This window comes from Myotis yumanensis, unplaced genomic scaffold (assembly GCF_028538775.1).
Source record: "Myotis yumanensis isolate MYYU_CA2020_CCGP unplaced genomic scaffold, mMyoYum1.0.hap1 SCAF_5, whole genome shotgun sequence".
NCBI classification, from domain to species: domain Eukaryota; kingdom Metazoa; phylum Chordata; class Mammalia; order Chiroptera; family Vespertilionidae; genus Myotis; species Myotis yumanensis.
The window spans coordinates 35,852,928-35,869,308 of NW_027223756.1; the positions used below are offsets into that span (position 1 = coordinate 35,852,928).

General features: G+C 38.9%; 1 protein-coding gene across 6 annotated transcripts in view; it reads left to right on the top strand.

Annotated features, from left to right (window-relative positions):
* The window catches only part of RAPGEF6 (Rap guanine nucleotide exchange factor 6), a 190,318-nt gene that overhangs the window by 56,188 nt on the left and 117,749 nt on the right, over positions 1 to 16,381 (top strand). The window lies entirely within an intron of this gene.

The following is a 16,381-nucleotide window of genomic DNA, read 5'->3' on the forward strand; positions in this document are numbered from 1 at the left end:
CTGGCGGGGGGGGAGGGGGCAGTTGGGGGCGACCAGGCCTGCAGAGGGGGCAGTAAAGGGTGACCAGACTGGCGGGGGGGAGTTAGGGGCAACCAGGCTGGCAGGGGGGGCAGTTGGGGTGACCAGGCAGGCAGGGGGGGCAGTTAGGGATGAGCAGGCCATCAGGGGGCCAGTTAGACATGATCAGGCAGGCAGCAGGTGAGCAGTTAAGAGCCAGTGGTCCCGGATTGTGAGAGGGATGTCCCAGATTGGAGAGGGTGCAGGGTGGCCCGAGGGTGCAGGGTGGTGCACGAATTTCGTGCACCGGGCCTTTAGTAATCCTATATAATAAAAGGGTAATATGCAAATTGACCCTAACGGCAGAATGACCGCTGGACCAGTCACTATGAGGTACACTGACCACCTCTTGGTCCCTTTCCCTGTCCGTCAGGCACCGATCACCCGATGGTGAATGGGGAACTGAGGGTGGGTGGCATTGGAGCCAGAGTTGGCTGCAGGCAGCTGGGGAAGATGGTCCTGATCACAGGCCAGGCCCAGGGACCAGAACCCACACACTAATTTCGTGCACTGGGCCTCTGGTATTTATATATTTTAAATGTACACTTTGTTGAAATTTTAAAAATGCATATGCTTTATAACCTACCTTTATATCAAAATACAAAGTATTTTCATCATCCACCCTATAAAGTAAGGAACTATTCCAAGAATTAGAGGGGCCAGGCAAAAGAACAGAGGAGCCAGATTGAAGGGATTTACATTGACCAAATCTGGAACAATTTGATGTAATGTAAATGAAAAAAATCATAGTAATTGATAGTACCCCCATGTATAATATGAGAATTTATAACTTCTGATAAGGAAGGAAAAGGAGAGAGAGGGAGAAAGGGAGGAAGGAAGGAAGGAAAAGGATAAGGTTTTCCTAATAGTCCAATGCCAACTAATAAATATGGAACAAAAGATTAAGCTAGAAAATCATTAATGAATGGTAAAACTTATGGCTCATGTTTAATCAGAAACAGAACACTTACATAGTCTCAGAGTTATCTCTCCACAAACCACTTAAAAAGGGAAAAATTATCAAGTTTCTGATGGGGAAACGTAAAGGATACCACTGTAACAAAAATCATCCCTACCACTATGAACATGGATACAAACTGATGTCATACTACTCCTGATATGATTCACTGAGAAGGACTAAAATCATATCTGATATATTCCTGCCAGAAATACATACCTGGATCTAATTGTTAGGAAATGTCAGACAAATCAAATTAAAGACTTTCTACAAATTGACTGGTCTATACTCTTAAACTATCCCGATGTCAAAAAACAGATGAAGGAGCAGTTCCAGATTAAAGGCGAAAAGAGACACAACTAAATGCGATGCTTGATTTTATACTAAATATTGAGGGGAGGGCAGGGCATAGGTATAAGTGTTGTTGGTACAGTTGATCTTTAGATTATTAGTCAGATTTCCTGATTTCGATAACTGTACTGGGGTTTTGTAAGACAAAGTCTTTGTTCTTAGGAAATATATGTTGACATATTTGGGATCAAGAAGCACACTCTATTCAATTTATACTGTAATGTTTTAGGAAAAAAATATGCAGATATATACATAAAAATTTTTAAATCGCCAAAAAGTTACATTAACTATGTATACTTGTATATATATTTCTGGTTGGTGATTTTTAATTCCAAGACCACATTTTATTGATGATCAGCATGGTTTAAAATGCTTTATGAGTTACGGGGGAAAATAATCCAAAATAATTTCAAGATTTTTATTTCTGAGATTTCTGAAGGATTTAATTGTCATTTCATCATATTGATGAATCTTGTTGTTTTTCTTCAGTTATTCACTATTATAATATCTTTTGAAAAATACATTGAACATTTTGAACCAGTACAAATCTTTGGTACATCTGTGTATTTTTTAGAGGAAATTATTTAGAACTCATAAAAATGCTTGGTCTGAGTGTAAATATGTTTACAAGCACATGTAAGTACTGTCATGATTTTATTATGTATATATTTGTACAAATCTGAATAAATCCACAGGTACTTGGGAATACTGTTATGAACACCCTCCTGATTATCTGAAATGGTAGTCATCTTAATCTAGCACGTTATATGGAAATCTTGTTTTAACTTATGCATATTCTCATATGCTTTATGGGGGACTTGTTTTTTCTTATTACTTATATCTTTTGCCCATTTTTCTACTTGGATTATTTTTATTTGTTCATTACATTATGAGCTTTACATTAGTAAGTTAATGAGCTTTTTTATTTATAAGAGGTTATAAATTTATCATTTGTAAACTTTATATCTAACGTGAATTTTTGTCATTTATTTATTTTGCTCTACTTTTTTTCCTTTTATGTTATGACTTTTTGGTTTGGAGTCATGCTTATTAGAAAGACCTTCCCCATGACAATTTCATTGATCTTTTAACTGGCATTGCTTTATAGAAGTTTATTAGTTCATTATTTTAACTTTTACATCTGACTTTACTAGGTAATCAGAGAAAATAGTAACAACTTCATCTGTCTATCTTTTTTTTCTTTTTTTTATTATGTATTTCTTTTATTGATTAAGGTATTACAAATGTGTCCTTATCCCCCCATTCCTGCCCTCACCCTCACCCCCTATTGTCTGCGTCCATCGTTTATGCTTATATGCATGCATACAAGTCCTTTGGTTGATCTTCCTTACCCCCACCCTTCCCTACCTTCCCTCTGAGGTTTGAACATCTGATCGATGCTTCTCTGCCTCTAGATCTGTTTTTGTTCATCAGTTTATGTTATTCATTATAATCCACAATGTGATACTTATCTTTCTCTGACTGACTTATTTCACTTAGCATAATGCTCTCCAGCTCCATCCATGCTGTTGCAAATGGTAAGAGTTCCTTTTTACTGCAGCATAGTATTCCATTGTGTAGATGTGCCAAAGTTTTTTAATCCACTCATCTGCTGATGGGCACTTAGGCTAATTCCAAATCTTAGCTATGGTAAATTGTGATGCTATGAATATAGGGGTACATATATCCTTTCTGATTGGTGTTTCTCGTTTCTTGGGATATATTCCCAGAAGTGGGATTACTGGGTCAAATGGAAGTATTCGAAAATAATTGTAAATAAAAGAGAAACTAATTCCTAGCATGTGATCTCTCACACTCCCGTCTCTACTCCTAACTCTCAGCAAGGCTCTGTGATGAGCAAAGGCTGACTAAGCAGAACTGCAGAAAACAGAAGACGGAAGCTAGCAAATGGATTTCAAGTTGACCTGCACTGCCAGAAAGACTGACTATCTCATTAAGTTTAAAATTAAATGTGTGTGTGCATGTGTAGAGAAGTTATTTTAAATTATGAGTAATTTGCAGAAGTATTCTAAGTGCATATAGACTCAGGGTTAAGACAAAAGATAAAAGGAAACAAGTGTTTTTTGGCAATGAAGTGCTGAAGAAGAAAAGTACATGGGGAAGTTTTAGGTTCCTACAAGACAAAGTGAACACAAAATCAAGGTCTTTACCCCTCCCACCAGCTAAACAGGAAAAATGTATTCTAAAATACCTGGACTTCAAAATATTTGACAAAGGAGGGAACCTATTAAACTAGGAATTTTATAAAAACATCCTAGTACCACAAAAAGGGAAAATTAATAAATCCATATATAGCTGTTACAAAAGTATAAGAAAATGATATTAATTACATATCAACTGTGGGAAATTCCTCCCCACCCCCAGAAAAATAACCACGAAGATGAAAACTGTGATGACACTCCAGACAGAGCAACATATATTCAATCAAGCATTTGAGGATATTAAAAAATCATGTAGAATCAGAAATTTTAAAACCAAGCAGAGAACATGGGCAAAAAGAAAATGGAGTAAAAAGAGTATGAACTTAATAAAGAAATGGAATACAAAGAAAAAGTTATATTAGAAACAAATAAATTACAAGGTGCCCCAGGAGAGTCTATTCAAATGAAAATTTAATAAGGTACATTGAAAGGCAGGGAAAGAACCAAGTGAATAAAATTGTAAAAAGTGTTAGATACACTGTATTATATTCTTGAAAGATACTGAGAGATATCTTAAACATTCTCACCACAAAAATGAAATGGTGATTATGTGACATGATTGAGGTGTTAGCTAAATATATGATGGTAATTGTTTTGCATATATAAACGTGTCAAATCACATCATCTTAAACTTATACAATATTATACATCTGTCACTTATATCGCAAAGCTGGAAAAAAACAAGTATTAGACAAAATAGTGGAAATTCAAACTATTAGATTTCAAAGATAAAAAAAATCCTCATTGTTTCTAGGCCAAATATTATATAACTTCCAAAGGCAAAAGAATTACACTGGATTCGATATTTTTAAAATCCACTGAGGTAACCAAAGCTAGGCAACAATAGAGCAGCATTTAAAAAACAAAAACAAAATGTGACCCAAGGATTTTTGTATCCAGCCACAGCTTTTCAGATATGTAGGTTATGGAAAAGTAGCTTTCAGAATATAAGAACTTAGGAAATAATGCACCCATAAGCTATTTTTAAGGAATCTACTAGAGGATGTTTTATCCAACTAAGAAATAAGTGGGAAAACCTTAGCAAAAGAAGTGATGATGAGCATTTAAAATATATAAACCTGCAAAAAGACTAAAAATAAGGTAGGGAGGAATGTGAGGGAAAGACTGTTGTACATGTTACATGTTGTGATAAAGTAGAAATAAGACAACTAAAGGAGGAAAAGGAGTGAAATAGGAAAAAAAATTTCATTGATTATTTTGTGCATTGCATAAACAATAGGTGAAAGAGTTGAAATGCCAGGAAGAGCAGCTAAATTAGAGAATATCAGGTCTGGGATTTGATTTTCCTGTATTTACAAGCTGTTTATTATTTCACTAGTGACCCGGTGCAGGGATTCATGCACATTGAAAGGAAATTAATTAGGTGGTGGCCAGCGGGGCGGGACTGGGTGAGACGGGCTGGACATGACCTGGAGCCAAGCTCCCGGGGTCTCTCCCCAGAGTCTACAGAGTGAGCGGGGTCCCTTGGCCTGGCCTGCGGGGATCAGGCCCAAACTGGCTCTCCGACATCCCCCAAGGGCTCCTGGAATGCGAGGGGGCACTCTGCAAAGTTGCTGTCATACAGGGTGTGGAACGCAAACACAAGTGTGCAGTAAACCATATTCGGGGCCGACAGTGTCCCAGCAACAACATAACTCACAGCCAAAGGTGGAATTGCATGGCCCCGCAAGGAATTGGCTCCCTTCTCTCTGGTTTCGGGGTGCATCACCCAAGAACTGCCACTGCCAAGTCACTGCAGCTTCGCAGCTCCTGCGTTGAGCGTCTGCCCCCTAGTGATCAGTGTGCGTCATAGTGACCGGTTGGATGGTGGGAGGGACACTTAGTGTATTAGCCATTTACATATATATATATAGATGGGTTTCTGGCTCAAGACACTTGGGTCAGAAACAAAAGACTTTATGACTCATGGTGTAACAAACAGAATAATGATTGGCATATTTCTATAGGTTCCCTTTGTTCCCCAAGTCCCATGGCGTTAATGCTGGATGGCCCACATGGATGCCAAACACATAGTAGGTTTGCATTGCAGCTAAGAAACACTGAGCTTGTAGAATATACTGGTTTTATAGTAGGAAAGCCTGCTCTTACTCCAGCCGGAAATATCACCTTATCCTTCAGGATTGCTTGCTGCAACACAACTCTGAGAAATGGTTAAGTGAATGAGCAGTTAGGATTTAGTATTTTTGGCACACCTAGCAAAATGTGTAGAAGCACAAGAAAGACTGTCTTTCCCAACAGATAGTAAAAGGGTAATAAGAAAACAGGCATTGGCAATGGTATAGAGCAGTGCTTTTCAACAGTGTGCCACAAGAATTTGTAAAATATGCAGTACCTGACTATTTAGTCAGGAGCACTAACTTCTTTTCCCTTAGATCAGTGGTTCCCAAACTTATTTGGCCTACCGTCCCCTTTCCAGAAAAAATATTACTCAGCGCCCCCTGGAAATTAATTTTTTTAAAATTTTAATAGCAATTAGAAAGATATATGTATTAATGTTTCTACCTTTTTTGTAAAATATAGTAAAGAAAGGTGTAAATTAGAAACATTGAAGTTTGAAATTATGAAACTATTTATTGAACTCAGAATAGAAAGGCAATACAAAAAAAGTTAAAACAAATGCACCTGTGGCCATCACCGCCCCCCTGGATCGCTGCAGTGCCCACCAGGGGGTGGTAGCGCCCACTTTGGGAATCACTGCCTTAGATTGTAAAAATGAAAAAAATTTACAAAAGCCAACACAAGTGCTTTGTGTTGAACCATAAATATATAGGTTATATAATAGAGTTACATCTTATTGGTCATGTCGTAAAATAAGGTTGTGTCTGATTGGTTGTTAGTACCAGAAATCCTTACATACAAGTATAGGCACCTGATGTTTTTAAAAAGTCACTTTGGAGCCAAAAGGGTAAGAGCAATTATTATTATTATTATCTTATATATTTGTTTAATATTATTATTATTATTATCTTATATAATAAAAGGCTAATATGCAAATTGTCCCCTCGACTAGGAGTTCGACCAGGGGGCAGGGCTGCCAACCGCCCGTGGCCCCTTCCCCAGGCCAGCCGGACCCTATCCATGCATGAATTCGTGCACCGGGCCTCTAGTTATATAAATAAAGATTAGACCTATTTTTTGTTAGATTGGCAAAACATATATTTTTTGATGTGCTACAGAATTTTAGTAATTAGTTTATGTGTGCCATGATATGAAAACGGTTGAGAATCTGGTATAGAGAAATTAAAGCACTCATACATTGCTGGTGGAAATATAAAATGGTAAGGCTACTTTGGAAAACAATTTGATAGTTCCTCAAACAGTTAAAAATAGTGTTGCCAGGTGACCCATCAATTTTACTCATTAAGTATATACCCAAGGGAATTGAAAACATAAAACATAAAGTCTTGCTCACTACTGTTCATAACATTATTTATAATATCTAAAAGGTGGAAACAAACCAATGTCCATCAACTTGATAAATGAATAAGCAAAATGTTATCCTATATTATAAAGAGCTAATATGCTAATTCGACTGGACAGCAGAACGACCTTCTGGATGACCTTTCGAAATGACCAGTGGGCGGGGCCGCAAGGTAACCCGGGCTGCGACAACTGAGCCCCTTACACTAATTTCATGCATCGGGCCTCTATTATGTCCATGAAATAGGAAATTGTTTGCAATAAAAAGCAGTCAAGTATTGATATATATTTCATCATGAACTTAAAACATTCTTCTAAATAAGCCAGACACAAAAAGCCATATATGGTATGATCCCATTTTTATGAAATATCCAGAATAGGGAAATCCCTAGGGACAAAAAGTAAATGCTAATGGGTATGAGGTTTTTTGGTGGGGGATGGTGAAAATGTTCTGGAACTAGATAATGATACTAGTTGTACAGCTTTGTAAGTACATTAAAAAGCCACTGAATTATACACTTTAAAAGGTTGAATTTTATGGTGTGTGAATTATATCTCAATAAAAAATTGCAAACCCTGGCTGGGTAGCTCAGTTGGCTAGAGCATTGGTCTGATATGCCAAGGTCCTGATAAGCTAAGGTTGTGGGTTTGATCTCTGGTCAGGGCACATACAAAAATCAAACAATGAATGCATAAATAAGTGGACCAACAAATCGATTTCTATCTCTCTTCCCTTCCCTCTCCATTTCCTTCTCCCCCTCTAAAATTAATCAAAAAAATTTTTTTAATTGCATGAGAAAAAGGTTACAGAAAAGGTTGAAGTACAAAAAAATATGTAGGTCTTCCTACGTACCAAAAAAACCTTTAATTTGAAAGCAAGGAATATACATTTCAGAGAAATAAATATAGCCAAATACACATAATTCTAAAATGTTATAAATTTGATAAATGTTTGTCATACCAGTAAATGTGAATGGACTTCATCTACCTTTTATAAGGAAAATATGTTATTGTCATTAGGAGTCCACTTTTTTTTCTAACATTAAAGAGTTAATACAAAATCAAATATATAAGTAACAATTCTAGTTCAAAATTTGAATAGGAAATGTCAGTATCGACATAAGACTTTAAAAAAATATATATTCCAAGTTGGTTTACTTTATGAAAAAATGTTATCCCCTGGGTTTTTCATTTTAAAAGCTTGGAAGAAGTGCCCACCAAGTAGTTTTAACTATTCCTAGAGGTTAAAGAACCCAGATTATGGTGAGTAAATACCATTCCTCCACTAAAAGGACATAATCCTTCATGAAATAATGCATTGCATCACATGTGGATCAGATCATTATTTGACTGGGATTTCTGTGTCAGAAAGTAAAGAAGTACCAAAACTATTGCAATTTTGTCAAAAGTTTATAGAGTCAGTCCATCAAAAGGTATCTTGAGTATCAAAAAATGTTGCTAAAAGTTTATCAAAACCTTTTTTCTGCATTTTTTTACATTGATCTATGCCCCTTTCCTCCTTTGTCTCTTAATATAATTTATATTAATAGATTTTCTAATATTAACTACCCTTGCATTCCCAATAAAAGCTTGACTTGAGCTATTATCTTTTTTTTTTTGCATTTCTGGGCTCAATTTGAAAATGGAGTCTAGGATTCTTACATTCATTATTTCTTATTGAGATGTTAGCCTATGCTTTTAATTCCTAGTTCTCTTTTGTCATATTTTTGTGTCAGGATGCTGTGAGCCTTAATACTTGGGGACTGTTGCCCTTTTTTTCTGCATTTGGTGTAAAATTGGTTTTGTGTCATTTTTTTAACCTGGAACGACTTCCATGTACCTTCATTGTGATTGTTGACAGGCTGGATTAACTTTATGTGCTCGTGGATTTTTTGGAGGGTTTTTTTTCCTCTTTTTATTTTCTTTTATAGTAAGTACCCTTCCCGCCATTGTGTTTGATCTATTTTTTTAAGCTACTTCTAGCTATTTTTATTCGTTTTTTTATTTGTTTTGTTTTTTTTTAATATATTTTTATAGATTTCGGAAAGGAAGGGAGAGGGAGGGAGAGATAGAAACATCAATGATGAGAGAAAATCATTGATCGGCTGCCTCCCGCATGACCCCACTGGGGATCGAGCCCAAACCTGGGCATGTGCCCTGACCACAAATCAAATCATAATCTCCTGGTTCATAGGTCCATGCTCAACCATTGAGTGACACTGGCCGGGCTCTAGCTATTTTTATATGCCTACTAAAAATAACCAAAGTTAATAAGTAGCGAACTTATAAACGTTTAATGCTGGTGACTGTATCCAAATGTAATTGCAGTTGTCCAGTATTTTAGTGCTACTTATTTCTTCTATAATTTTTCCTTATTGTATTGTTTTATGCAATCATTATTTGCATAAAATACTTATACAAATATTAGATAATGTACTTAGAATTTTTTGGTTTTAAATATTCTCATCTCTGGAACATTACTTATGTGCACATGTGTTACATCTGAGGTATCCCCTTTAAATTTTTCTTTATAAAGGTGTTTTGTTGGTAAACATCTCAGCTGGGTGGTTTTTGTGTGTGTGTGTGGTTTTTTTTTTTTAAAATAGCTTTACTTTGCATCCTTCTTGAAGTTGGTTTTGTATGAATGCAATTTTAGGAGAAGAATGTTTTTCAGCACATTCAATATATTCTATTTACTGGCATCCATTGTTTTTTGAGATGCCAGTGATTATTCTAATTACCCTTCCTTTACAGCTGATCTATATTTTTCCTCTGGCCTCAATAAAAGTCTGCTGTTTATCTTTATTGTGTGAATTATAGTTGTAATTTCTAGCTATCCTGCTTTGGATTTGTTGGGCTACTTTGGGCTTTTTTTTTTTTTAATAGAAAAAGTCATTTTTTTCTTGATATGTCTCATTCCTCTTTCTGTTATCACCTTCTTGAAATTTGTTTAGATACGTGTTTAATCTTTTCAACTCAACCTCTATATCTCTTATGATTTCTTTCTTATATTCATCTCTTTCTGACTGTGCTGCAGACTGTTTTTTTGTTTCGGGAAGGATATCCTTGTCCCTCTTGTTACTCACTGCTTGTTAGCCTGGTAGTGAGGAGAGAGGACAGACACTTGGGGAAGAATTATTATTATTTTTTTTTTTTTGGTCCTGGTCAATTCTCAACTGCTTTGTTATTTATAACTTCTGGCTCATTTTCAAGTTTATCTTTGAAAGTGTTTTTCAAATTATAGCTGTGTATTTTCTGATACTTCCAATACATTAAAGTGCTTGCAAGTATGATTCTGCTGTCCATATATATATATATATATATATATACACACACACACACACACGTACACACACACACACACATATACATACTAGAGGCCTAGTGCACAAAATTTGTGCACTCAGGGAGGGGGCATCCCTCAGCCCAGCCTGTGCCCTTTCACAGTCCAGGAGCCCTGTGATCAGTCGCCCCAAAAAGGTAGGTCCCGCCCATCTGGCCGGGGCTCCACGATGGATCGCCCCCGCAGAGGGGGCCCCGCCTACCCACCCCAGTGTCACTGCCCGGTAGCCTAGGCCTCCCTCTTTGGGGTGATTGATTGTGGGGCTCTGCCGTCAATTGCCCCAAAGAGGTAGGTCCTGCCCACCTGGCCGGGGCTCTGTGATGGATCGCCCACCCGCTGCAGTGCCACCGCTGGGTAGCCTGGGCCTCCCTCTTTGGGACGATCAATCGCCCCAAAGAGGTAGGCCCTGCCCACCTGGCCGGGGGTCTGTGATAGATCGCCCCTGCAGAGGGAGGCCCCGCCCACCCGCCACAGTCCACCTGTCGGTGGCCTGGGCCTCCCTCTTTGGGGCGATCGTGGAGCCCCCCGCTCCCCCCCGCCCCCGATTGATCGATCACCCTGCCGGCCAGTGGCCTGGGCCTCCCTCTGCAGGGTGATCATGGGTTGATGATGGCCCAGCCCCCAACCAATCTCATTGCACCTGCCTTGGCTGGCTTGGCGTGAGTGGGTGTCAGCGTGGTCACCCGGATGGTTGTTCTGCTGTTCGGTCATTTGGTCAATTTGCATATTACACTTTTATTCTAGATATATTTTTTTTAATTGCTTTCAGAGAGCGGGTACAGGAGAGGGAAGGAGAGAAAGAAACATCAGTGATGAAAATCATCCATTGGCTGCCTCTTGCACGCCCTCTACTGGGGATCAAGCCTGCAACCTGGGCAGGTGTCCTGACCAGGAATCAAACTGTGACCTCCTGGTTCATAGATCAGTGCTCAACCACTGAGCCACACTGGCTGGGCTGCTGTCCATTTTCTATTATTTTTCATCATGTCTTGTTTGCTCACATGTTTGAGTTTTATTATGGTTAGGGATTTTGTTTTTTGGTTGTTTTTTTGTGTGTGTTTGTACCTGTGTTTATATGTCTTGAACTGTAGGTGTGGGAATTTTTTGAGGTTTGGGTTACAGTTGCATTCTTGCAAAGAGGTTTTAGATTTGTTGTCAGTTGCTTTTGTACATTGTTAATTTTGAACTTCTTTAAATTTACTTATGTGCTTAAGGTGTTGTGAATTTGAACAACAGACCTGCATGAGGAATGGCTTATGTTCTGAATTCTCAGAGGAAATGTTTTTGTTTGGTTACTTTTCCTCCCTCTTATCTCAGTACCAAGCAAGTTTTCTTCTTGTACCCTGCAGAAGGGACTTATACTGTGTTTAACCTTTACAATAAGGTTGTTGCTGTTTGGGATGAGTTTTCTGAGTAAGCCTCCTATTGGATTCACCATCTTTGGTGGATTTTCTATTTTATTTCCTGCCTCTCTTGCTCCCTACAACTCTCAAAGTGGAAAGTGTAGTCTTTAGAGTTGAGAAATCATCTAGTAGATCAGAGGCTTTGTTGGTAGCCTACCTCATGGTATTCTTGGTTTCACTTTATTCTTGGTCTTTGTTTTTTTTTTTTTTTTTTACTTTGTGCCACTTCAGTATGCATTTGCAAAGTTTTATTTTTTCAGTCTCACATTTGCTTGCATGTTAATTAATTAATTAACTTTTTAAAAAAATATATTTTATTTATGACCCCCTTCTAGCCACAGTGCTGCCCACCCCAGGTGCGGGTCGCCGGGGAGGAGCCACGGGAGGTTGGCTCCAGGGCGTGTCTGGCCCATCTTGCCCAGTCCCACCCCAAACATCAATGAGAGAGAAACATCCATCAGCTGCCTCCTGCACACCTCCTACTGGGGATGCACCTGCAACCAAGGTACATGCCCTTGGCCGGAATTGAACCTGGGACCTTTCAGTCCACAGGCCAACTCTCTATCCACTGAGCCAAACTGGTCAGGGCTAATTAACTTTTAACTTATTTTTTGTTAATCCTCACCTGAAGATATTTTTTCCATTGATTTTGAGAGAGGGATTGGGGGTGGGGGAGAGAGAGAAGCATCAATGTGAGAGAGACACATTGATTGGATGCCTCTCACACCCTTCCCGATCAGGGAGGGGATCCAACCTGCAACCCAGGTAGGTGCCCTTCACTGGGAATTGAACCTGACCTGTGATGTGGAGGCCAACACCCTAACTATGGAGCAATACTGGCCAGGGCACATTTTGCATGTATTTAAAAGGAGCTTTGTTAAAGACACTTAAACCTTTATACATTATTCAAATTTTCCTTTCATTTGATACTTCCCCCATAATTTGAGCTTAGAAACTTTTTTCCTAAATTCAATTTACTACTATATTTAAAGATCTAAGAATCATATGCTATTAGAATTTCACCTAAGATAGATAATCTAGTTCATCCTTTGGAATAGAGCAATATGAAGGAGATGACCTTTTTTGTCATACTTGGATTTTGAGACCTTACTCACCCACTTGTGTGAGGTACTTGTTTTGTGAGACTGTAATATCTTTTTAAAACTAGCTTGTCCTAGAATCATTGTGAGCCTTAAATGAGACAACATACAGTTTCTGGTACATGGCCTAGGGTAGTGGTTCAGGAAATACTGTGGTTGTCCCATCAGTTTTTAGAAGAGGAGATTGAATTATAAGAAGCATATATTTGCTAACTACACACAATTTTGTACTTGAGCTGGAAATCAATTCCCTATCTCTTCTCGATTTTACCTTTCAGAAGACTAATGTTCGGTAACTAATTCTGCCTGCCTGTATATTTCTTGAATAACTTATACATATTCTAAGGACTGACATATTTGGGAAAAGATAATTTAATAGAATTTAATGTAATATTCATTATGGCACACCTTTTGAATGTTAAGTGAACATCTATATCTATATATATAAAAGGCTAAGCGACCGTCTGACTGTCCAACTGGCCGGTAGGTATGATGTGCACTGACCACCAGGGGGCAGACACTCAATGCAGGAGCTGCCGAGCTGCGGTGACTTGGCAGGGGGGGTTCTCGGGGAACACACCCCGGAACCAGAGAAGAGGGAGTTTGATTCCAGGGTGCATCACCCGAGATCCACCCTCAGGGGAGGTCAGAGAGCCAGTTTTGGCCCCATCCCCACAGGCCAGGCGGAAGGACCACACCTGTTGGAAGGACCCTGCTCATTCCACAGACCCCCTTCTAGTCACAGTGCCGCCCACCCCAGGTGCGGGTCGCCAGGGAGGAGCCACGGGAGGTCGGCTCCAGGGCATGTCAGGCCCATCTTGCCCAGTCCCACCCCACAGGCCACCTTCTAATTAATTTCCTTTCAATGTGCATGGATCTGTGCACCTGGGCACTAGTACTAGTATATACTATAATGCAGTTCTTATCTTAGGGAGCTTGTTAGCCTGTGAGGAGCCTTTAATAATTATGGTCAGTATTCTTAGTGCAGTAGAAGTAGCACCGTCCTGGGACAGAAGAGGAGTTGTTTGAACTGGGTCATGAAGTTTGTGTAGGATGCCAAGATACTGGCAAAGGAGGAATGGGTTTTTAAGCAGAAGTAACAGCAGCATATGCAAAGGTCTGAAGGCTGTGGGGAGCATGTTCTGTTTATGAGAAGTCTAGGTTGTGTGCACTCAATAAACCAGTCATAGTCTGAGGAAAGGAATGTCTCTGGTAGTATTGATGATGTGTCTTAAATGATTGCTAGTGTTCAGCATGTGAAGATAGAATGGGTAGGATAATACAAATTGATGAAATAAGTTACTTAGCAGAATATAAGTTACTAATCTATGAGGACCATGGATAGTCACATTGACTTGGCCACTTACTCTTGAACTCTCACACCTAAAACAGAGCAGCTTAGACATCAGTTCTTTCTGAGAAATCATCAGGAAATTTTAGAGGTTTTGTTTCTTGTTTTTTTTGGTGGGGAGGAGCTAAGAGAGCGTTTTTTTCCAGGCTTACACATATAAGATAAAGTGATAAAAACATTTTGGGGATGGAGTGTATATAACTTTGACTACCCAATATAATAGTTTAAATTTTGTTTGGTAACTTTAGGGAGGTCCATTGTAGCATTTTGAACGGGAGACTTGACATGATGATTTATCTAGGTGATTTATCTGACCGTGCCAGATGGAATGAGAGAGGAACATGTCTGAAGCAGCAGGATCACCTGTTACTATATATCAAGACTGAAGTGATTAAGACTTGAGTAAGTAGTAGTAATAATGTTGGCAGTGAGGATAGCACCAGGTGTTAGTCCAGTAGAGTCAGGCTGGACCTTGCTTTAGCAACCTCAATACTTGAGTTTTGGCTAAAAAAGAATTCAGAGCCAAGACTCAAACTATGAGAGAAAGTTTATTTACAAAGTTACAGAGGTAGAATAAGTGAGCTGTAGAAGGAATGGGCTCAGGAAACAAGTTACAAAAGCAAAAGAAAGGGCCCTTGGAGTTTAGGAGATGGGACCTGGGGGGAAGTGGAGAGGACTGGAAAGGTGAAGGTGTATCTCTGAGAGGGAAAGCATGCTGGGTCCTCAGTCCTAAGGGCTTTTAAGGATGGAAATTTTAGAGTAGGTCCCAAGGGATGATCTTAATAGAATATTCATCAGCTTTCCAGGTGTCTCCTTTCAGGGTTGTTGTCGCTACTGATTGGTTGGTGACAGGGCAAGGGGTCATTAGTCAGTGCAGTTGGTCCTGACTCATGGCCTGGCTCCTCTGGTTTTGCTGCTTTTCTGAGCATGGAGCTGAAACACAACTGAAGCCTAGAAGTTATGCCTACGAGTCAGTGTTTTAAGGGAGTGGTCATGCAAGGGGCCACCTGGGAGTTCCAGGAGGCTACTCCTCAGACCCTTGTTCCTTCTCTAACAAGGAGGTTACCACATTACTAGCAACATGCCAGGGGATAGAAGGTCAGGTGTTTAAACTGCATGACCAGCAATATGCTAGGGGAGGAAAAGTTATCCTGGGGGCAAGATCCTTGTTTTCTTAATTTTGTCCCTTGCTAGGCACCCGGGGCTTTACAACCTGGTGACCTTCTATATCTGGCCCATCGTCCTTGCTTTGCTTATGTCCGTCTAACTGCCTACCATAGTAACTGTCCTTCTTCCTTAAAAGAAAGGATATTGTGAGAGTGATTTATAAAAAGAATTGACAAGTTCTAAGAAACAATTGAAGATAAGAGTTGGAAATGTTGATGAAATTTCATACTTGGGTGACTGGGATATTTTTTATATTAGCAAAAGATACAACATTGTAGAAAAAGTAGTTGAGGGGGGGAGACTGAAATTGTTACTTAATGGATGCGAAGCTAATAATAAAGTATGCTTTAGGACATACCATTTGTAAAAGTAATTTTTAAAAAGTATGGTTTAGTCTGTGATTAGACAGGCAGTGTGGTCTTGTGTCTGCAGCATAAGTTATAGAGATAGGCCTATATTGCAACTCACTTTTAGTAAGTATCATTGTTCTAGACTGGAAAGTCACTAATCTCTTTGGGTTTTACTTTGTTCATCTATAAATTAGAGATAGCAATACTTGCTTACAGGGCTGTTGTGTAAACTAAATAGTATAATGTATTGGCACACCAGTCCATTCTATGCCTTCAATACATATTAATTTTTCCTTCTTCCTTAAAAGATGCCAGCCTCACTCTTAGCTATTGTCATACATTAAGATGGACACCAAACACTAATAAGTTCACTGGAATAAAATCCTTGATTGTTCACTAAATAAAATATGTATATGATCAGGCAGCTTGTAATTAGACTAGCAAAGAAGTTATAATTATTGAATGTGTAGGTGTAGTTAACAGTCTTCATTTCTGGTAAATGACTTTACTTAGAGTATGTTTGTGTGAGCAAGAGAGACTATTTCCTGGAAGGAAACTGTGGTCTCCAGATGTTTATAATGATGTCACCTTTAATCTTTTTTGAATTCATGAGCATTAGACCATTTTCTTGAGGCAGT